At 45.8% G+C, this 23,527-nt stretch overlaps 2 long non-coding RNA genes and 1 pseudogene across 4 annotated transcripts; all 3 read right to left on the bottom strand.

Moving 5' to 3' along the window:
- Positions 1-3,697: 3,697 nt before the first annotated feature.
- LOC132692646 (large ribosomal subunit protein eL43 pseudogene) lies at positions 3,698-4,399 on the bottom strand (annotated as a pseudogene).
- A 4,128-nt stretch (positions 4,400-8,527) lies between these two features.
- On the bottom strand, positions 8,528-13,207 carry LOC144616198 (uncharacterized). Its single transcript, XR_013555329.2, has 3 exons — positions 13,109-13,207; positions 12,233-12,398; positions 8,528-9,182 (listed from the first exon to the last, which is right to left on the bottom strand). It is a non-coding gene; the product is annotated as an uncharacterized LOC144616198 (long non-coding RNA).
- Positions 13,208-13,253: 46 nt separating this feature from the next.
- On the bottom strand, positions 13,254-21,449 carry LOC144616197 (uncharacterized). Of its 3 annotated transcripts, XR_013555327.2 has the most exons (5): positions 20,935-21,449; positions 20,047-20,176; positions 19,541-19,766; positions 15,506-15,615; positions 13,254-13,362 (listed from the first exon to the last, which is right to left on the bottom strand). It is a non-coding gene; the product is annotated as an uncharacterized LOC144616197 (long non-coding RNA). The 3 variants fall into 3 exon arrangements; XR_013555326.2 differs by lacking the exons at positions 13,254-13,362; positions 15,506-15,615 and adding an exon at positions 17,958-18,847 and having other exon boundaries at positions 20,935-21,434; XR_013555328.2 differs by lacking the exons at positions 13,254-13,362; positions 15,506-15,615 and adding an exon at positions 17,959-18,847 and having other exon boundaries at positions 20,112-20,176; positions 20,935-21,429.
- Between the last annotated feature and the right edge of the window lie 2,078 nt (positions 21,450-23,527).

Below are 23,527 nucleotides of genomic sequence, written 5' to 3' on the forward strand. Positions count from 1 at the left end.
CACGACCCTATCATCCAGAAAGAACACACCTGAGGACGTATCCTTCCAGGTTTTTCATCCACATACACTTATTTTCGCAAGACTGAGATTATCCAATAATCTTGCATATAATTTTGCAAATGTTCTTTTATTCAACATTATATTGTGACATAATTTTCAAGGGACTCTTACATATCTTTTTTTTTAAATTTTTTTTAACGTTTACTTATTTTTGAGACAGAGAGAGACAGAGCATGAACAGGGGAGGGTCAGAGAGAGAGGGAGACACAGAATCTGAAGCAGGCTCCAGGCTCTGAACCATCAGCACAGAGCCTGACGCAGGGCTTGAACTCACGGACCGCGAGATCATGACCTGAGCCGAAGTCAGACACTTAACCGACTGAGCCACCCAGGCGCCCCATACCTTTGTGTCTCTTGTTGATTTTTAGGACAAGGTTTTGAGCCTCTTGCTCAGGATTTCCGAAACGGAAGTTATTTATGGTCTCCTTTATAGGAAAAATTTCATGGGCACCCCCAAGAATCATCCATCAGTGAACCTTTGAGGTATCCTTGGGACCCAGTCTGAGAACCAGTACATGAGATGGATTGATAAATGAATAGAAGATGAATTAATGGATGGATGTGGCCAACAACACCTGCCGTGGCCGATACCTAACAGGGTTTATTGAAAAGGCTTCCTTTATGTGGGGTGAGGGTGCTTGTGGAAGCGATCCGTATCTGTTTAAGTGCAGGTCTGGTCTAGACCAACAGCCGGCCACACTCGCCGTCCCTGCTACTTGCCATCCATTCTATCTTTTGAGTCTTGTTCAGACTCCTATTTTCATATTTGCAGCACACAGCTACTCCATCTGTAGCTGTTTCCAACTATCTATGACTCTAATTATCAACCTGCTCTGCCAGCTTGAAAATATGTGAGATTGTCTCCACAATTCTAACCCACCACCATTTAAACATATATGTGTCCTGTATTCCTATTAAACTAATAGAGTCTTAAAGTCCTGTATTGAAGTATTACACACATTAAGGACAGTAAGCAAATTATCACTGTATAGTTTGATGAATTATCATGAAGTGAAAACTTCCAGGTAACCCGTCCTCAGATTAAGAAACCAGACATTGTCAGAGTCCCAGAAACCTACTTTATGCCGCCTCCCCAAAGGGTAACTCCTTTCCTTACCATCCATTACTTTTGCCTGCCTTTGAACTTCATAGAAGTACACCTATATGCACTACACATGTATTTTTTGTGATGTGTTTAATTTCTTTCTCTCACCATTATCTTTGTGAGATTCACTTGTGTTATGTGTAGGGACAATCAAATATCTTCATTGCCTTATCATATTCTATTGTCTGCATATACCACAATTTATTTATGTATTCTATTGTTGATATACATTGAGTTGTTTTCAGTATAAGGCTATTAGGAATGAAGCTTCTATGACCTTCTTGTACATATATTTCGTTAATATACGTAAACATTTCTTTTTTTTTTTTTTTTACATTTATTTATTTTTGAGAGACAGAGAGAGACAGAGCGTAACCAGGGGAAGGGCAGAGACAGAGGGAGACACGGAATCTGAAGCAGGCTCCAGGCTCTGAGCTGTCAGCACAGAGCCCGACGCGGGGCTCGAACCCACGAATTGTGAGGTCATGACCTGAGCCGAAGTTGGATGCTTAACCAACTGAGCCACCCAGGCGCCCCTCCCCCCCTTTTTTTAAACAGAGAAGAAGATGAACCATAAGAAACTCTTAATGTTTACTTATTTTTCAGAGAGAGAAGGCGAGAGTGACCATGAGAGGGTGAGGTGCAGGGAGAGAGGGAGACACAGAATCAAAGCAGGCTCTAGGCTCTGAGCTGTCAGCACAGAACCTGACGTGGGGCTCAAACCCACGAACCACCAGATCATGACCTGAGCTGAAGTTGGACACTTAACCAGCTGAGCCACCTGGGCGCCCCCATATGTAAGCATTTCTGTTGGGATATACCTAGGAGTGAGTCATGAGGTGTATGCCAACATTTTTTCAAAGTAGTTGTACCAAGTTACCCCCCCCCCCCCCCCCCGCAGTGTAGGGACATTCCAGTTGTATCATCTCTTTGCCAAGACTTGGAATTTCCTGTCTCTTTCACCATAGCCATCCTGTTGGGTGTGTAGTAGTATAACATTGTGGTTTCACTTGTATTTCCATAAGGACTTGTGAAATTGAACATCTTTTCATATGTTTATTGGCCATTTATAAACCATCTTTTATGGAGAGCCTGTTCAAGGATCTTGCCTGGGGAAGGCGGAAGCGATTGAGTCCAGAAATGGACTAGGGTCAGGCACTGAGAACTCTGGGCCACCATTTTATTGAAAATTCTGGTATCTGTAAGGACTCACTCCAGGGTCACTGGGAAACAGTACCTCGTTATTCTGAGATGTCCGCAGCTGCAAAATGATGAGATGTCCATCATGTGACATGATGCCTGCCAGGAGACTCTGTGTCTCACATGAGCTGGAATACGTAAGGCAGGTGATAGCTCATGAGGAGTGTGTCTTCAGCTGACTCATGAAACAGCCGTTGTTTGCCTGGGCCTTTGGAATGTCAGGCTCCCTCCACCAGTTGGAGCAGAGCTTGACCCTACCTTCAGCCGTAGACTGCCGCGCTACTGAATCTAAATGAATCAGCCCCACAGGGCCCAAGTCCTATACGGCAAATCCTTGGATTGCGAGTAATTTGTTCTGTGAGTGTTCTGCAAGACGAGCAGGCATTTCGAATAAGTTTTAACTTGATAAATGAGCGATGTCTTATAATACAAGTAGTACATGTACAAGTAGTACAATGTCACAAGATCACAACTGAGTCAATGGTTCTCTCTTTCTCTCTTGCTGGGGGATTGTATGTGATTGTCTCCCATGCTCAGATGCTAGGTATCAGGCTGCAGTGTTTGGCAGAAGTCAGTGATTTTTCATAACGTTGGAAGATGCCCACAATAGGCACTAGTGTATTTTTGGTCACTTCAAAGCACCTGTGGACAGTCCTTTGCTTTTCCATACGAGAGTAAGCGTAGGAATGCTTTGTTTCATTCTAGGTCAGGCAGCCTGCAGATATAGACCCTTTCCTCTGCTGCCGTTTTGCAAGTTACATTAAATACAGTATATGACGAGAGTTTATTAATACTATACTGTAGTCAACATCCGTGCGAGCATGTACAATGGTCCCCACGCAGAAAAAACTTTCATGGAGCCGGTAGACAGCAGTGATTGTGTCAGTGATAGTGAAAGTCGTCCTACACAGTAACCCTCTTCTCTTTTGTCTCCGTCACACCAGCCATGAAGGTTTTCAAAGGTAAGTGCAGGTTAATTTGTTTATTTCTCTTTATATTTTGTATTTTATTTATTATTTTGTATTATACTACAGTATTGTAATCATTTTTATATGAATATTTTTGGGTTGTGGGACAAGTCATCTGAGTTTCCATTATTTCTAATGGGGAAGTTCGCTTTGATATACAAGTGCTTTGGATTACAAGCATATTTTTGGAGGAAATTATGCTGGCAACCCAAGGTTTTACTGTATCTGCTTAGATGTAACATGATCCTTTCTGCCGTGTCGAGTTTCGCTTTAGTACCTTTCCCACCCTGTGATCCTTGTTAAAATGAGGAAATTCCACACCTCTCTTATTCTTCATTTCTTTTTTTTTTTTTAATTTTGTTACGTAAGTTAACCCATTTATTATAGGCTAGCAACGTTTCAAATGGTGGAGTTTCTACTGGTCTTTCAAGTCCTTCAGTCTGATGGCTGACTTTACGGTAACGGAACACGCAGTGTTGTAGGGCCAGGAGCCACGGGCCGCCGTTCTCATGCAGGAACCACAGCCAGATCCCCACAGCTCGTCTTCCATCTTGGTGGTGCCACAGAAGGAGCAAGTGTACTCAGTGTGCTGGCTTATTTCAATCTCTCTCGCCATTTTCCTGTGGGAGGCACCATGACGGGTCCCTATTTACCGAGGCTTCCAACCTTCTAGGTGCATTTAGCCATGTCTCCGCAAACTAGGTCCGAGCCCAGAGAGCTTCTTCTCTGTATTTCACATTAGCCAGAAAATTTCCCCCTTTGGAGGTCTGTTGTAGTGTAGCTGGAAAAGCTCACGCTTCGGGTTCAGACTGGACGAGGGCTTGTCTCAGCGTGCTAACTAGCTGTGTGATTTTGAGTGAGTCACTTCTTTGTACTGCTCAGTCTGCTCACCTATAAAATGGGTCTCTTGGGGCACCTGAGTGGCTCAGTCGGTGAAATGTCCGCCTCTTGATGACTCGGGTCATGAGCTTGAGGTTTGTGAGATCAAGCCCTGCATCAGGCTCTGTGCCGACAGCGTGGAACCTGCTTGGTATTCTGCGTCTCCCTCTCTCTCTCTGCCCCTCCCCCCCCTCGGTCTCTCTCTCTCAAAATAAATAAATAAACATTAAAAAAGGGGTCTATGCATGTCACAGGGATAGGGTTCAATCAGATAATTGATGCAAAAGCAAACCCTGAACCTTAGGTTACTGGGCAAATGTCATTTATTATTTACATTGGAGTGTGGACTTCATACATCTGGTCAGGCAAACCAATGAGAGGGGAAGGACCTTGGCCAAGCATCAGCCTTGGGGGCCAGAGGCAGGGACAATGGAGAGGGCAGGAAGAGTGACATGAAGTAGACTCTGGCAAGCCAGTACCCAGATGTCCATTGCTGGCTGGCTGGCAGGAAGCACAGGAGCCTGAGTGTCTGAGTCGGTAAAGCAGCCGGTGTAGAATGTCATCTGACCTCTAGAGGGAGGAGATGTATTGTTGGGTACTGGATGGTCTTGGGTGGTTTTAGCTGAGCCCCTCGTGGCGCTTGCTGCTTAAATTTCACACTTGTCGGGCTGAAAGAAGCACCAGGATTGATATGACTTCTCCTGCTTTTTAATTTAATTTTTTTATTTTTTAAAATTTACATCCAAATTAGTTAGCATATAGTGCAACAATGACTTCAGCAGATTCCTTAGTGCCCCTTACCCATTTAGCCATCCCCCCTCCCACAACCCCTCCAGTAACCCTCAGTTTGTTCTCTATATTTATGAGTCTCTTCTGTTTTGTCCCCCTCCCTGTTTTTATATTATTTTTGTTTCCCTTCCCTTACGTTCATCTGTTTTGTCTCTTAAAGCCCTCATCTGAGTGAAGTCACATGATTTTTGCCTTTCTATGACTAATTTCACTTAGCATAATACCCTCCAGTTCCATCCATGTAGTTGTGAATGGCAAGATTTCACTCTTTTTGATTGCCGAGTAATACTCCATTGAATATATATACCACATCTTCTTTATCCATCCATCCATCGATGGACATTTGGGCTCTTTCCATACTTTGGCTATTATTGATAGTCCTGCTATAAACATGGGGGTGCATGGGTCCTTTCGAAACAGCACACCTGTATCCCGTGGATAAATGCCTAGTAGTGCAATTGCTGGGTCATAGAGTAGTTCTATTTTTAATTTTTTGAGGAACCTCCATACTGTTTTCCAGCGTGGCTGCACCAGCTTGCATTCTCACCAGCAGTGCAAAAGAGATCCTCTTTCTCCGCATCCTCGCCAACATCTGTTATTGCCTGAGTTGTTAATAGCCATTCTGACAGGTGTGAGGTGGTATCTCATTGTGGTTTTGATTTGTATTTCCCTGATGATGGGTGATGTGGAACATTTTTTCATGTGTCAGTTGGCCATCTGGATGTCTTCTTTAGAGAAGTGTCTATTCATGTCTTTTGCCCATTTCTTCACTGGATTATTTGTTTTTTGGGTGTTGAGTTTGAGAAGTTTTTTATAGATTGTGGATACTAACCCTTTATCTGATATGTCATTTGCAAATATCTTCTCCCATTCTGTCGGTTGCCTTTTAGTTTTGCTGATTGTTTCCTTTGCTGTGCAGAAGCTTTTTATTTTGATGAGGTCCCAGTAGTTCATTTTTGCTTTTGTTTCCCTTGCCCCCGGAGACGTGCTGTGGCCAAGATCTAAGAGGTTTTTGCCTGCTTTTTCCTCAAGGATTTTGATGGCTTCCTGTCTTACATTTAGCTCTTTCATCCATTTTGAGTTTATTTTTGTGTCTGGTGTAAGAAAGTGGTCCAGGTTCATTCTTCTGCATGTCACTGTCCAGTTTTCCCAGCACCACTTGCTGAAGAGACTGTCTTTATTCCATTGGATATTCTTTCCTGCTTTGTCAAAGATTAGTTGGCCGTACGTTTGTGGGTCTGTTTCTGGGTTCTCTATTCTGTTTCATTGATCTGAGTGTCTGTTCTTGTGCAAGTACCATACTGTCTTGATGGTTACAGCCTTGTAGTATAGCTTGAAGTCTGGGATTGTGATGCCTCCTGCTTTGGTTTTCTTTTTCAAGATTGCTTTGGCTATTTGGGGGTCTTTTCTGGTTCCATACAAATTTTAAGATTATTTGTTCTAGCTCTGTGAAGAATGCTGGTGTTATTTTGATAGGGATTTCTTTGAATATGTAGATTGCTTTGGGCAGTATCGACATTTTAACAATATTTGTTCTTCCTGTCCAGGAGCATGGAATCTTTTTCCATTTTTTTGTGTCTTCTTCAATTTCTTTCATAAGCTTTCTATAGTTTTCAGCATATAGATTTTTGACCTCTTTGGTTAGATTTATTCCTAGGTATTTTATGTGTTTTTTTGTGCAACTATAAATGGGATCAGTTCCTTGATTTCTCTTTCTGTTGCTTCATTGTTGGTGTATAGGAATGCAACCGATTTCTGTGCATTGATTTTATATCCTGAAACTTTGCTGAATTCATGAATCAATTCTAGCAGTTTTTTGGTGGAATCTTTTGGGTTTTCTATATAGAATATCATGTCATCTGCGAAGAGTGAAAGTCTGACCTCCTCCTGGCTGATTTGGATGCCTTTTATTTCTTTGTGTTGTCTAATTGCAGAGGCTAAGACTTCCAATACTATGTTGAATAACAGTGGTGAGAGTGGACCTCCCTGTCTTGCTCCTGACCTTAGGGGGAAAGCTCTCAGTTTTTGCCCATTGAGGATGATATTAGTGCTGGATCGTTCATATATGGCTTTTATGATCTGAGGTATGCTCCTTCTATCCCTACTTTCTTGAGGGTTTTTATCAAGAAAGGATGCTGTATTTTGTCAAATGCTTTCTCTGCATCTATTGAGAGGATCATCTGGTTCTTGTCTTTTCTTTTATTGATGTGATTAATCACGTTAATTGTTTTGTGGATATTGAACCAACCCTGCATCCCAGGTATAAATCCCACTTGGTCGTGGTGAGTAATTTTTTTGATGTATTGTTGGATTTGGTTGGCTAGTATCTTGTTGAGTATTTTTGCATCCATGTTCATCAGGGAAATTGGTCTATGGTTCTCCTTTTTAGTGGGGTCTCTGTCTGGTTTTGGAATCAAGGTAATGCTGGCTTTATAGAAAGTTTGGAAGTTTTCCTTCCATTTCTATTTTTTGGAACAGCTTCAAGAGAATAGGTATTAACTCTTCCTTAAATGTTTGGTAGAATTCCCCTGGAAAGCCATCTGGCCCTGGACTCTTTTTTTTTTTTTGGCAGATTTTTGATTACTAATTCAATTTCCTTACTGGTTATGGGTCTGTTCAAATTTTCTTTTTCTTCTTGTTTCAGTTTTGGTAGTGTATATGTTTCTAGGAATTTGTCCATTTCTTCCAGATTGCCCATTTTATTGGCATATAATTGCTCATAATATTCTCTTATTATTGTTTTTATTTCTGCTGTGTTGGTTGTGATCTCTCCTCTTTCATTCTTGATTTTATTTATTTGGGTCCTTTCCTTTTTCTTTTTGATCAAACTGGCTAGTGGTTTATCAATGTTGTTAATTCTTTCAAAGAACCAGCTTCTGGTTTCATTGATGTGTTCTACTGTTTTTTGGTTTTGATAGCATTAATTTCTGCTCTAATCTTTATTATTTCCTGTCTTCTGCTGGTTTTGGGTTTTATTTCCTGTTCTTTTTCCAGCTCCTTAAGGTGTAAGTTTAGGTTGTGTATCTGAGATCTTTCTTCCTTCTTTAGGAAGGCCTGGATTGCTATATACTTTCCTCTTATGACCGCCTTTGCTGCATCCCGGAGGTTTTGGATTGTGGTGTTATCATTTTCATTGACTTAGATATACTTTTTAATTTCCTCTTTAACTGCTTGGTTAGCCCATTCATTCTTTAGTAGGATGTTCTTCAGTCTTCAAGTATTTGTTACCTTTCCAAATTTTTTTTTGTGGTTGATTTCGTTTCATAGTGTTGTGGTCTGAAAATATGCACGGTATGAATTCGATCTTTTTGTACTTACTTAGGGCTGATATGTGTCCCAGTGTATGGTCTATTCTGGAGAACGTTCGATGTGCGCTGGAGAAGAATGTATATTCTGCTGCTTTAGGATGATATGTTCTGAATATATTTATTAAATCCCTCTGGTCCAGTGTGTCATTCAAATCCATTGTTTCCTGGTTGACTTTTTTTTTTTTTTTTAATTTTTTTTTTTTTTTTTTAACGTTTATTTATTTTTGAGACAGAGAGAGACAGAGCATGAACGGGGGAGGGGCAGAGAGAGAGGGAGACACAGAATCGGAAGCAGGCTCCAGGCTCTGAGCCATCAGCCCAGAGCCCGACGCGGGGCTCGAACTCACGGACCGTGAGATCGTGACCTGAGCTGAAGTCGGAGGCTTAACCGACTGAGCCACCCAGGCGCCCCCCTGGTTGACTTTTTGATTTGATGATCTGTCCATTGCTGTGAGTGGGGTGTTGAAGTCTCCTACTATTATGGTATTACTACCAATGACTTTCTTTATGTTTGTGATTACTTTATTTATATATTTGGGTGCTCTCGCATTTGGTGCATAAATGTTTACAATTGTTAGGTTTCTTGGTGGATAGACCTCTTGATTATTATATAATGCCCTTCTGCATCTCTTGATACAGTCTTTATTTTAAAGTCTAGATTGTCTGATATAAGTATAGCTACTCCGGCTTTCTTTTGTTGACCATTAGCATGATAGATGGTTCTCCATCCCCTTATTTTCAATCTGAAGGTGTCTTTAGGTCTAAAGTGGGTCTCTTGTAAACAGCATATAGATGGGTCCTGTTTTCTTATCCATTCTGTTACCCTGTGTCTTTTGATTGGAGCATTGAGTCCATTCACGTTTAGAGTGAGTACTGAAAGATATGAATTTATTGCCATTATGTTGCTTGTAGAGTTGGACTTTCTGGTGGTGGTCTCTGGTCCTTTCTAATCTTTGTTGCTATATATATATATATATATATATATATATTTTTTTTTTTTTTTTTTTTTTTTTTTTTTCCCCATCTTTTCTACCCTCAGAGAGTCCCCCTTAAGATTTCATGCAGGGCTGGTTTAGTGGTCACAAACTCCTTTAATTTTTGTTTGTCTGGTAAACTTTTTATCTCTCCTTCTATTTTGAATGACAGCCTTGCTGAATAAAGAATTCTTGGCTGCATATTTTTCTGATTCACCACACTGAATATATCCTGCCACTCCTTTCTGGCCTGCCAAGTTTCTGTGGATAGGTCTGCTGCAAACCTGATCTGTTTTCCCTTGTAGGTTAGGGACTTTTTTCCCTTACTGCTTTCATGATTCTCTCCTTGCCTGAGTATTTTGTGAATTTGACTATGATATGCCTTGTTGATGGTCGGTTTTTGTTGAATCTTAGTGGGGGTCCTCTGTGCTTCCTGGATTTTAATGTCTGTGTCTTTCCCCAGGTTAGGAAAGTTTTCTGCTATGATTTGCTCACATAACGCTTCTACCCCTATTTCTCTCTCTTCCTCTTCTGGGACCCTTATGATTCTGATGTTGTTCCTTTTTAATGAGTCACTGATTTCTCTAATTCTTAAATCGTGCTTTTTTGCCTTAATCGCCCTCTTTTTTTTCTGCTTCGTTATTCTCTATAAGTTTGTCCTCTATATCGCTGATTCTCTGTTCTGCCTTATCTATCTTTGCCGCCACTGCATCCATCCGTGATTGTAGCTCAGTTATAGCATTTTTAATTTCATTCTATTTTTTACTTCTTTTATCTCTGCAGAAAGGGATTCTAATCTATTTTTGACTCCAGCTAGTATTCTTATTATTGTGATTCTAAATTCTGGTTCAGACATCTTGCTTATATCTGTGTTGGTTAAATCCCTGGCTGTCGTTTCTTCGTGCTCTTTCTTTTGGGGTGAATTCCTTCGTTTTGTCATTTTGAAGGGAGAAAAGGAATTAATGATGTAGAAAAATTAAAATAAAAAAATTAATATTCAAAAAATATTAAAATTAAAAAATTACACACACACACACACACAAATCTAATAAGTGATGCTAGATCCTAGGTGTGTTTTTGTCTGGGTGTTGAAAGTGGTTTGACAGATTAGAGAAAAAAAGGGGGGGGGAGAGGAAGAGAAAAAAAATCGTTTGAGAATTTGAAAAAATGAATACACTGATATAGACTAAACTGAGATGATGGGAGTAAAATAGAATTTGAAAAAATATACACAAAAGTAAAAAATATAGTAGAAAACAATTAAAGAAAAATATTTTTAATAAATTAGAAATAAAAATGAATTTTTCTTTTTCTGCATTCAAGAAAAAGAAAAGAAACGAAAAAGAGAAAAAGAAAAAAAAGGAAATCATTTGAAAATTTGAAAAAGTGGATACATTGTAGTAGACTAAAATAAAATGATGGAAGTAAAATAGAATTTGAAAAAATTTACATAAAAGCAAAAAATATAGTAAAAAAATTAAAGAAAAATATTTTTAATATAAATTGAAAGTAAAAATGAAGCTTTTCTCTTTCTGCATTCAAGAAAAAGAAAAGAAACAAAAAAGAGAAAAAAGAAAAAGAAGAAAAAAAGAAAAAAAAGGAAATCGTTTGGAAATTTGAAAAGGTGAATACACTGAAGTAGACTAAAATACAATGTTGGAAGTAAAATAGAATTTGAAAAAAATTACATAAAAGTAAAAAATATAATAATAAAAATTAAAATATTTTAAATAAAAATTGAAAATAAAAATGAATTTTTTCTCTTTCTGTATTCAAGAAAAAGAAAAGAAGTGTAAAAGAGAAAAAAAAAGAAAGAAAATTGAATAAATGGACCTGCTAACAGATTGAAGTAGGACTGAAATTGCTTCGTTTTCCCCTAGAAGTCAGTCTATGTAGCGCCTTATAGTCCATAAACTAAGCCCGCGGTGAGACTTGTGTTCTTGAAGAGCAAGGTTGGCCCAGTTGGGCGGGGCTCAGTGTAACGGCTCCGCTCTCCACTAGATGGCGCTGCTAGCCTACTGGGGTGGATTGTTGCGGTGCTTGTAGGTGCGTACGCGCGTGCGCGGGAGCGGTGAAAATGCACCACCCAGCTACCCAGCCTGTTCTCCCCTATCAGCAATCGCGCACCCGTACTCCGTCTTCAGCTCTTGTCCTCTCCCCACTTCTTCGCTCTCCGTGACCAGGCCCCAGGCAGCACCTCTCTCCCGAGTTTTGTCTCAGATGCGGCCGTTTTCCCCAGTCCCTTACTTCCGAAGGACTGCGGCTTTGACCCGTTCCGCCCCTCTGCGGGAGGGTCTCACCGAGCAATGGCCGAATGAGCAATGGCCGAATGTCGGCTGCACCCAGGAACGCCTCGCTGGACCCTGCTGCTGCCGGTGCCCCGAGACTGTGGCCAGGTGCCAGCCCGACCCAGAAAAAGTTCGCAAGAGAGTGTAGCAGCAGCATTTCAGGGATTATGGAAAATCACAACACACATCTGGCACCAGGCTTCACCCTTAACGACCTTGTTCCAGCACCAGCGAATATGGTTGTTTTCTGGGGTCTGCTGGGACCAGGTGGCTTCAACAGTCTCCACCAAATGTCCTTCCAGCAGTGGAACCGCTTTTCCCCATGTGACCCGAGATCCTCCCGGACCCCACTCTGTTCCTGGGGATTCGCCTTTCCCACCAGAGCACCGCCAGGTATCGAGCTGCGGAGTTGCAGCCTTTGCGCTCCCCTTGTTTACAGTCTTAATGGAATTTAAACCCTCTCCTTTCTCCTTTCTCCCTTTTTAGTGTAGCCCTTGTGGCTGTTTCCAAGTTTCCACTTTCTTTCCAGCTGCTTTTGGGGAGGGGTGCTTTTCCCGTATTCTCGGCCCCCCCGCCCAGTCTCCATCCTCTCTCTGCTCGCAAAACCACCTCCCTTCCTGCTCCTTCTCACTCCCCAAGTTCACCTCTCCGCGCCGCGTACCTGCTGAATTCTGTGCTTCAGGTTGTGCAGATTGTTGTGTTAATCCTCCAATCAGTTTTCTAGGTGTGTAGGATGGTTTAGTGTTGGTCTGGCTCTATTTCGTGGACGCGAGACGCACAAAAAACTTCCATGCTCTTCCGCCATCTTGGCTCCTCCTCTTCTCCTGCTTTTTAATTTTAATTAAGAAAAAATTTTTTTTATTTTTGAGACAGAGAGAGAGCATGAATGGGGGAGGGTCAGAGAGAGAGGGAGACACAGAATCCAAAGCAGGCTCCAGGCTCTGAGCTGTCAGCCCAAAGCCCGACACGGGGCTCAAACTCATGGACCTCGAAATCATGACCTGAGGCCAAGTCGGATGCTTAACTGACTGAGCCACCCAGGCGCCCCTAATTTTAATTTTAATTTTTTAATGTTTATTTATTTTTGAGAGAGTGAGAGAGAGAGACGGGAAGAAGGGGCAGAGAAAGAGGGGGACAGAAGATCTGAGGCAGGGCTCTGTGCTGACAGCAGAGAGCCTGACGCGAGGCTTGAACTCACAAACTGTGAGATCATGACGTGGGCCAAAGTTGGACGCTTAGCTGACCGAGCCACCCAGGTGCCCCTCTCCAGCTGTTTTTAAAGAGCATCTTCTAGGGGTGCCTGGCTGGCTCAGAATCTTGCTTTGGATTCTCTCTTCCCCTCCCCCACTCATGCTCTGTCTCTCTCAAAAAATAAATATTAAATTTTTTTTTTTTTTTAAATTAAAGGGCATCTTCTTCAACATCACCGCCACATCATGGGCATCACCATCCTGCTCATTGCCCGCCAGTCCAGCAATCTTGCTATCTCCTTGCTCTCTTAGGAGTGAAAAAACCGTCTCTCAAAATCACAACTTACAATGAAAAATGCAATTTTTGAGCAGTCCGGAGACTTATGTCTGCCAACCAGGGGCATCGTTTCTCTGAAGTAGAATCACGTGGGATGTCAGGTCTTGAGCCGTGAGTCGGCTGGCTCGCCAGTGTCCGCCAGAAGGACAGGCTGGCTTGGAACGGCTGTGTGGGCCTGGCTGCAAAGGGGCTTCCATGGCTGCGTTTGATTTCTGCAGAAGGGGAGCTCCCAGGCCGTGGGGAGGGTCCAGGTGGAGAAGGGATCTGTTTGTTTCCAAAAGGAGGAAAAGAAAAAGGAATAGAAAGGCTGAACATTCAACAAATCCATTTTATTGATACCAATGTTGCCAGTTTCTCTGGGAAGTTCTAATGTAGGCAACCCCAAAGTGATAAGAAAGCATAATCTGCACATTTGGTATTTTTGTTTTTGTTTTTGTTTTTTTTTTTGTTTTGTTTTTGGACTGGGGGAGGGCAGAGGGCATCACAACTTTCTTGTAGAGGAAGGGGTCGACCCTGGAGTCAGCAGGCTCAGCCTCAACCTCCTCACCGGGGGGCTTCACTCCCACTTCTGCTTCGCAGATGCACAGGGGACCCAGCTAGGCCGCAGCCAGGGGGTCCGGGCGCAGGCTTCTTTGCCTGAACCGTCTGGCCATCTGCCTGGGCTTCCCCAAGCTGGAGAGGAAGAGCCTGGGGAGTCAGAAGCAGCTCAAGAGAGAGTCCTGAAAAAGCAAGAATTTTACTTTTCCCTGTATATGCATATTTGGGCATTTGCACAAAAATAATTAGCATGTATTGCCTTTGTAATTTTAAGAGTAATATTAAGAAGAATAAAAACCCAGGAGATTTGGCTGATTCTCTTACTGAACCAACATTCCCTGGGCACACGCTATATACCAGGCTCTGTGCTGGCTCCCGCCGATGCAACATGGAGACCCTGGCCTTGCCCTTGAGTGGCTGGAGGAGGACACAGACGGACAAGTACCTAAGTGAGTTAAGAGGTGCAGAGGCTGGGGTATGGGAGGAAGCAGACGAAGGAGTGTGAGGGTAGCTTGGCGTGTGGGAGCCTGGGAAGGCTTCATCAGGATGTAGTGCTCGAGCTGAATCTAGAAATAAGAGTAAGTTGTCCCCAGACAGACAAGGTAGGGAAGGGCATGCCAGACAAATAGCACAGCCTGTGCAGAGGCTCGGAGATGTCAACGACTGGGTCACCTCCCCAGCCCTTAAGTGTTCAGTGTGGTTAGAGTATTCTTGGAGAGAGGGATGGGACATCTGGCTGTAGAAGTGGGTGGAGGTCAGATCGTGGAGAGACTATGTGTCATACTAGGAAGTTAGGACATCATTTATTTATTCAACAAACAGTGATTGAGCACTTCCTATGTGCTCTCACCGCTGTGGGCATTGATGATACATGTCCATTGACACTCCATTGTTGCCCTTATGGTCTTACATTCTAATGGTGGGAGGGAGAGACAATGAGGGAAACAAATAAATGAGCAAGATAATGACACTACTTATAAAAAAAATGTGAAGTAGGTTAAGGAGCTAGAGAGGAAGGAAGGAACAGGGAAGAAGTGGCTATTTTAGGTTAGGCAGGGCCTTCCAGAAGAGAGCTGAATGAGGTGAGAGGGGAGGCCAGGTGAATATCTGGGATAGATTCACTCCTGATGGAGGAATCAGCATCTGCAAAGGTCCTGTGGTGTATGCAGGGGAGCAGGCAGAGGGCAGGCAGAGGTGGCTGAGGCCTAGATCACAGGGTCTCGGGGGATATGGCAAGGCCTATGGGATTTATCCTGAGATGGGACACCACTAGAGGACGTTAAGCAGAGGAAGAACATGATCTGATTTCTGTTATGGAAGAATCACGCTTGCTGCTGTGTTAGGAACAAAGTGTAGGGGAGAAAGAAAGGGCAGAGTGAGGCAGACCCCTGAGGAGACCCTCGCAACAGTCCAGCGCGAGGTGACTCCGGATGGGGCAGGGGTGGCTGCCGTGGAGGGGCGAGAGGTGGTCAGATTGCACACGCCACACCCCCCAGGCCAGTGGTTCTCAAAGTGGGGTCGCTGGGGCATCACCTGGGAACTTGTGAGCAGCACAGTCTCAGGCTCGCCCCAGACCTGCTGAGTCACAGATTCAAGGGGTGTGGACCCAGCAATCTGTGGTGTGTATACCCTTCAGGTGACTCTGGGGCAAGCAGAAGGTCACTGCCCACGCACGATGAGAGGGGTCCTGAGGAGTCTGGGGCCAGAACCTAGACTGGGTGATTTATCCGCTGACAAAGTGGGTCTGGGGGCACCGGGGAGGAGGAGCGGGGTGACAAGGATGCCATGAGGGCCAGGGAGACTGGGTTGGACACAGGAGGAGAAAGGCCATAAAGTAGAAAGCAGCTAATACTTGCTGGGTGTCACTTACGTGCCGGGCCCTGTGCTGTTTCAGGTGGCTTGTCCTGTTTAACCTTGAGGTGACCCTCAAGGCTGCGCCTTCTTATTATCCCCAGGGAGGGGTGAGGGGACGGAAGTTTACTGAAGTTAAAACAGAAGCGCGACAGGCACACATTGTGAATATGATTAACGCCATGGAATTGCATGCTTGAAAGTGGCTAAAAAAGGCAAATTTTATGTCCTATAGGTTATCACAATTTAAAATCTTTCCTGTTTTAAAAATGTTTTTTTGATTTTTTTCAAGGTTTATTTATTTATTTTGAGAGAGAGAGAGAGAGAAATAGTGCAAGAGGGGGAAGGGCAGAGAGAGAGGGAGACACAGAATCCGAAGCAGGCTCCAGGCTCTGAGCTGTCTGTCAGCACAGAGCCCGATGCGCGGCTCAAACTCACGGACCACGAGATCATGGCCTGAGCTGAAGTCAGATGCTTATCTGACTGAGCCACCCAGACACCCCTAAAATATTTCTTAAAAGAAAAAGCCAGCACCACAAACCCAAAGCACAGTTTCACCTGTGAGATTGCCAGAGTTTGAAGGCAAGTGGAGAGAGAGCCCAGGCCTGAGTGCTCCAGCACCTGTGTGTGTGTGTGTGTGTGTGTGTGTGTGTGTGTGTGTGTGGCAGGGGGTAGGGGGGGTATACAGCTGGCGGGAGGTCGCAGGGCAGGTCATCCAAAGGGTGTTCATGTCAATGTATTAATTTTTGTCATTTTATGAATGTGCACACAGTCTGCGTTCCCAGATCAGAAACTTTTGCCTTGTCTTTCTTGCTTTCCTTTCATTGATCCACTGTACTCAGTCTGGATTATACTTTTGAAATATTTCCTGGGTTTCATGCCCCACTCCTCATCCACAGTGCCACCATGTGGCTGCTGTAGACCAGAACTGTCAGCAGTCTCTGCACCGGCCTCCCAGGCTCCCTCCCAGCTCTTCTCCAGACCATTTTTATTGTCTTAAAATCCTGCGGTCACAGTGGACCTCTTTTTCTCAGAGGCTTAGAGCTCAACTTAGTTCCCCAAGCCTAATGATTCTCACGTCCTAGAGACGTCAGAGTAACTCTTCTAACCAACAGGCTCGTCCTGCTTTTCTGGTCCTGCTTTTCTCTCTCTCTTTTTAATGTTTATTTATTTTGGAGAGAGAGAGAGAGAGAGCACATACGTGCACGCATGAGTGGGGGAGGGGCAGAGAGAGAGGGAGACACAGAATCCGAAGCAGGCTCCAGGCCCCAAGCTGTCAGCACAGAGCCTGACGCGGGGCTCAAACTCACCGACTGTGAGATCATGACCTGAGCCGAAGTCGGATGATGAACTGACTGAGCCACCCAGGCATCCCATGCTGTCTCTTTTTTTTAATGTTTATTTAATTTTGAGAAAAAGAGCGCCAGCAGGGGAGGGGCAGAGGGAGAGGGAGACAGAGGATATGAAGCAAGCTCTGTGCTGACAGCAGCGAGCCCGAAGCGGGGCTTGAACTCACGAACCGTGAGATCATGATCCAAGTTGAAGTTGGACTCTCAACTGACTGAGCCACCCAGGAGCCCCTGGTCCCACTCTTCTCAAACCCTCAGACGTCTCCTCTTCTCAGAGGAAAACACAAAGCGGTAAGTGACCAGCCCCTGAGTGATTCTGCACCCCACCCCGCCCTACGCCAACCACTTTTGCACACATTTACCTGCTCTCCTATCAGTATATTCATTCTGCTCCAGCCTCCATGTGGCGCTTGGAACTTGCCAGGAACATTCTCCCTCCAGGCCTCTGTCCTGGCTGTGCCCTCTGCCTGAAACACTCTCGCTCAGGTTATCAGATGGCTCCCTCCGTCTCCTTAGCCTGTTGGCTCAATTTGCTACCCCCTTTCAAACTGCAGCTCCTTCCCCAGGCACCTGGGCTCCCTTACTTTGTCTCCGCAAGGCACCCATCGCCTTTGCACATGCTATTTTGAATCCAAGCGTGACTCCCGTCTCCAGTGACGACAAGGACTTCTGATGTTTTGTTCACAGATGTATCCTAAACTGATGGGACATAGTAGGAGCTTGAGAAACTTCTGAAGAATGAATGAGTGAATGGATGAATGAATGAATGAATGAATGGCTATTTTCCCAATCTCCCAAGGAAAACCTAGGGTTCATCATTTCCTTCCTTCTTCTGTGGTCATTTGATTCTCGGGGAATATTAAAGCAGGCTCAAGTGGATGGATGCCTGGGTGGCTCAGCTGGTTAAGCATCCAACTCTTGATATCAGCTCAGGTCATGATCTCACAATTTGTGAGACTGAGCCCCGTGTTAGGCTCTGTGCTAACAGTGTGGAGCCTGCTTGGGATTCTCTCTCTCTCTCTCTCTCTCTCTCTCTCTCTCTCTGACCCTCCCCTGCTCTGTTTTTCTCTCTCTCTCGCTTTCTCAAAATAAATAAATAAACATAAACAAAAAAAGGCAGTCTCAAGTGGAGACCACAGACTCAGCTTCCACCTGACCTTGGGTGGGGACGATGGCCAATGCCTCTTCTCCAATCCTGGCTCTTCGGCCCAGGGCCCTCAGCCTCACTCTGTTTCTGGCCTTTCCAAGGGGCTGAGCAGAGGAGAAAGGGGGCTACGGCAGAGTGGGGAGGAAGTGCCCAGGGAGGGGCTCGGAATTGGTTTGTGTTTCTCGGTAGGGATAAGGCAAAAAGACCAAGGCTGCTTCACTAGGGTGATTTTTAATTGAAAGAAGGATGCTTTGTGGGGCATGTGGGTGTCTCAGTTGGTTGAGCTTCTTACTCTTGGTTTCGACTCAGGTCATGATCTCATGGTCGTGGGATCGAACCCCACATCGGGCTCTGTGCTGACAGTGTGGAGCCTGCTTGGGATTCTCTCTCTCTCCCTCTCTCTCTCTCTCTCTCTCTCTCTCTGTCCCTCCCTTGCTAGGACATGCACACTCTCTCTCAAAATAAATAAATAAACTTAAAGAAAGAAAGAAAGATGCTTTTTAATCTCACCCAACTCAGCCTCGCAAGGACACAACAAGAAGGGTAGAAACGAAACTTCTCATTTTGGTGGCCTATTTTGTACAGCACGGCTTTCCCGTCGCCTTCTCTACCCGGGGATTTGAACCTCCACATCACTGTTCACCTGCGTATTGCCAGCAGCTGTTTGGCTCCTTTCCTGGGGAGGAAGTTGGCGCCCCGAGCGCTGGACTGCCCTGGCCGCTCATCCCATGGTCTGGGCCGCGCCACCGTGCGAATGTGGGTGACCTCGTTTCCAGCTGGCTTCTCTACCCCTGTCTTCACAGAGTGTCATTTCAGAGGTTATAACACTGTGCCCCCGATGCTTTGAGTGGAAATCCTAAGGGCTCTGAAAACCGAAAGTTGTTGATTGATTTGGGTCACTAATTTGGCACCAAATGTGGCCTGAATTTGATGTCAAAACCTCCCCTGAACAGAGGCTCTTCACAATTCTTACTTAGCCCACTGACCATGAAGATTAGTATGTTTGACTGTCGACATACTGATGTGTTTAAGTGCGGTGAGCAATGTTCAAATGTTTAATTGCTGTGTGCTATCCCAGATCTCCTGGGGCTGTCACAGACCAGGCCGTACCTGCATGGCATGAACTTTATAAAACCAGTCCCTTCTGGATTTTCACCCACAGCTGGCCACACAGATGTAGGTCTGTGTGTACTATGGAGGGGAGGCAAGAATGACGCCTCTGGAAGTCAGGCGCCTGGCTTCAGCTGGCACATACTGGCTGAGTGGTCTTGGCAAGCCCTGTGAGCTCCTGGACCCTCTGTTTCTTCTGTCAAACGGCAGCCATGACATTGAACTGGGACAAGGGCTGCCCCTAGCTATCTCGGTACCTGCATCTCTTATCGCCCCCTCACAGGCCCCTTTTCTTGGACTGCTTCTCCCCCAGATGTCTCCATGCCTGGCTCCTACCCTGTATTCAGAGGTCAAGTCACCTCCCTGATCCTGTGGGTGAGCAGCAATCTCCCTCCCACGCCTCCTGCCTCAGTCCCCGCTGCTCCCACGCTCCCGCTTGCTTTTCTACCTGCAATGATGTTGTGTGATTGTTTCCTTGTAAATCGCCGGTCTCCCCCACGAGAAGGTGAGTTCCCAGGAGGCAGGGCATCACTGCCGGGTTCACTGCTGCCTGGCCAGCACGTGCTCGGTGTGGGAGCCCTGTGGGGGGTGCAGCACCTTCCCAAAGGCCAGATGGATGGACTCAATCCCCTTCCAGAGCTCCCAGAGTTCTGCTTGTCTTCCCGGAATGCCACCTGGAGTGAGTGAGTTCTCATTCTACCTCTAGAAGGGGTTGGGGGCCAGAGACCTATATGTGTGGCAGTGGGGGGTTCCAATGTAGGAAACAAAGGACCAGTTTGGTTTTCTAGCCAGGACCCGAGGCCAGCTGATTAGATATTTCCTTCAATGCCTGTTTAATGTGGATTTGGGGAAATAACTTGGAGGGTCATTGCTTTCTCCTCCAAAGTGAAATTCTTGAAACCCTGGGGGTTTGGTCTTTGCTTTTGGCAAAGGCAGGCGACAACCTTCCCAAACCTCCTGCGGGTGTAGATCCGCTGAGGGCTCAGAGGGGAGCCAGGCCTTCTGGGTGTGACAATTACTGGAAAAGTCTTGCTTCTGCACGGTTGTCCTCAGGCTTCCTGGAACCGGCACTTCCTTGAGTTCCCTGGTGAGGAAGATGATGTTTTCCTTACTCCTTTTGTAGTGCTTGAAGCCTCTCCAGTGATTACACAGAAATAAGTCAAGTGTTCTTGGAGGCAGACTGTGTACCAAATGATGCTTAAAACAAATCGAAGGGAACACTGGATTTAACAAGGGTGTGTTCTCCAGGAGTCCAGGGCAGGCTGGGGAGGGTCGGGAGTGCAGGGGTTAGAGTAGATTGGAAGTGTTTAGGGACAAGTGAGGCAAGTTAGTTAATTAAAGGGTGATGTAAAATATTCAGCCCAAGGGCCCCAGAATGAGATTCATGAAATATTAGAGACCTTGAAAAGGTATGCTAGAGTCTAGCGAGTAGAATAGCAAGTAATATAATGAGCACCCATGTACCTGCTACCCAGGTTTATAAAATTTTAACATTTGCTTGCTTTTCTTCAGATTGTTAAAAAAGAAAGCGATACAGACACAATTGGAGTCCCCTATGTACTCTTCCCTGATTTTTTTTCCCTTTTCCCCTCCCTCTGAGTTTAGTTATTATTCCCAGGCATGTTTTTATATTATCAATATAAAAAATTATCTCCATAAGTAATTATACTACTGTATATGTTGTTCAAGTTTACATATCATAAAGTTCTTATTCTATAATAATCTATAATATGTATATGTATAGATATAGATATAGATATAGATATAGATATAGATATAGATATAGATATAGATATACCTTGTGAACCGTTACACCAGCACATACAGCCTAGAGCAACTCACCATTTTTTGTTGTTCAATACCGTGCTTCGGAGATTTGCCCAGTGTTGATATGCATGGTGGTAGTTTGGTCACGTCGGGTGCGTAGAACATTCCGTCGTGTGGTACAGGGCAAGTTATTTATGCCTTCTTCTGTCGATGGGCTTTTAGTCTGTTTGCAAGTCTCTGCTGTTACAAACAATACTTTAATTAACATTTTTATACAGCGTCCTCGTGTTCTTGCTAGAGTGTCTCTAGAGTATGAATCTCGGAGTGGAATTCTAGTCCAAGCACTCTGCAAACATCCAGCCTTATTTAGTATTGCCGGATTGGTCTCCAGGTGGAAAATACCATCTTAACCTCTCGGCAGAGTGTAAGAGTTCCTGTGTTCTGCATCCACACTGCCTCCTTAGTGCTGACAAAATATTTCATCCCCATGAGGCGAGGGTTCCAGGCCTGGGTACCGCCGACAGGGGCTGACAGCTGAGGACAGGCTGCTGGCAATGCTCCCGGACGCTGAAGAGGTTCCTTCGGTTCTCAAGGGGAAGCAGAGGCACACGATTCCCTCCCCACTCTCCCCTCCCCCCTCCCCACCTTCTTCACTGAACCTGTGCCAGGCAGGCTGGTGTCTATGGGTTGCATCACCTGGGCTCCTTTGTCATTTGCCTTCCTGTTGGCTTTGACCTGAGACAGGCGCAGACAGGAGGCAAGTGGATGAAAGGAGAAAGAGGTGGGGTGTTTATTCCTAGCCACACCCCTCCTGGCAGAGGAGGGGTCCTCTCTGACCTGAGTTCCTACTGGGCCAGCTGCAGCAGCCCGGGGTTCCAGGGACACCATTGTCTCCTCTCGCCCCTCCAGGCCTGGGCTGGGGGGGGAGGGGGTGATGGCTCCTCTCTGGGGCTTCACCAGCCTCCTCTGCTCCCTGAACTCACCCACTTGTTGTAGATACTAGCTACAGTCCCTTTAGTAAACTAAACACTTGGGGCATGCCCTGTCTCTCCTTCCCTGAGTGATACGCTTCTTGAGGTTTTAAAAAGAATTCTAGTATTTACGAATAATGCTGTCCTCCATTGGGCGTTCCCCACAAAAGGGGAGCAGTGGGGCACAACAAAGTGACACAGATCTGGACGAGGCCTGCGAGCTGCTGGTTTCTCTCGCCAGCACAGAGAGCAGCCCACAAGGATGCGAATGCCGGCCCCGGGCAAACGCCCAGCCTCCATACCACAGACCTGCTTCGGGGTCCCTGCAGATGACCCCAAATGTGGATTCCTGCAGGTGACCCAGATATGTGGATTCCAAGGGGATACTGTACCCCCCTGAAGGGGATCTGGGATAGTATCGGTCAGTGGCAGAGGCCAGCAGCCCATCCAGCCCCTCCGTCTGGGGGCTCCTGGCCTACAGCGGGGGCCAGGCAGGCAGGGCCCTTCCCAGAGGGGGGGGGGGTGCCCGTCCACTAGCCCGTCTAGTGTTTGCCGGGTGTCCTGGGTATCCTGACGCAACAGTGGTGACGATCCAGGGGACCCTGGATTTGGGAGATCTCGGCTCAAGCTCTGTCTCTCCTAGGTCTACCCCAGAAGGTTCTGTGGCCCAGACTCTTCAGGTGTTCACCGAGGGTAGAAGACTTGGCTCCATCACTCTTGCTTCCAAATGTCTAGCTCCTTCCTTGAAATTGCTCATCATCCCTCTCCCCTCCCACCCTCACTCCCTCCCTCTCCCCTTCCTCTCCCCTCCTTTCCCCTCTGCTCTCCTTCCCCTCCATTCTTCCATCTCTTCTAAACCACCACAGAGCCGCACAGGCCCAGATGACCAGCGCTGCCCCGGGGCCCAGGGCACTTGGGAACCTCAGTCCCATAGGACTCAGACAGAGGGGTCACTCCCGGGGAGGTCTCTATCTAAGGGGAGGGAGAGCTTCTCTGGATTACGGCCTCACTTTGGGGGGTTACGGCAGGAGGGTTTCAGAGGGAGAGATTCATCTCAAGCAGCAAGCCAAGGTCCTCCAGCTGTAGAGTCTGGCTCCTGACCGAATGCCGGCTGGCCTCTTGGCTCTCCTGGAAGGAAATAACCACTGGGCCCTTTAATGGAGGCTGTGGCCTCCCCAGCCCCTGTCCAGCCTCTGCCCCGGAGGGAGAGAGTTTAGGGGAGGCGGAAGAGATGGTGAGGAGGTCAGGAGAATGTCCCCTACTTCCTCAAACCCAGAATCAATCTTCTGCCCCCAGGGTGGGGGTTAGGTCAAGGTCCCCAGAAGGGGCAGTGGAGAGAAAACCCAGGACTCTGGGAGGACATGAGGGCCTACTGGGCCTAACTGGTGAGCACCCTCTCGGTTAGGTAGCTGACTTGGCTCAGCATGGCATCTGTGCACAGCAAGTCCCCAGACTTGGTAAACTTTGGTTTTTGAACTTGTATGCTCATACAGATGTGTTGGTTTCCCGGTGAACACTGTTTTAGAAAGATCGAAGCCATGCGGGTTTGCTAAGAAAGATGAGTATGTTCCAAAGCAGGCTTGTCAGAGAAAGAGACACAGAGACAGAGAGAGAGAGGCAGAGAGGGGGAGACAAAGAGATAGACACAGAGACAGAGAGGGAGATAGAGACAGAGAGAGAGGGAGGCAGAGAGACAC

Source organism: Panthera onca, chromosome B1 (assembly GCF_046562875.1).
Source record: "Panthera onca isolate mPanOnc1 chromosome B1, mPanOnc1 haplotype 2, whole genome shotgun sequence".
NCBI classification, from domain to species: Eukaryota; Metazoa; Chordata; class Mammalia; order Carnivora; family Felidae; genus Panthera; species Panthera onca.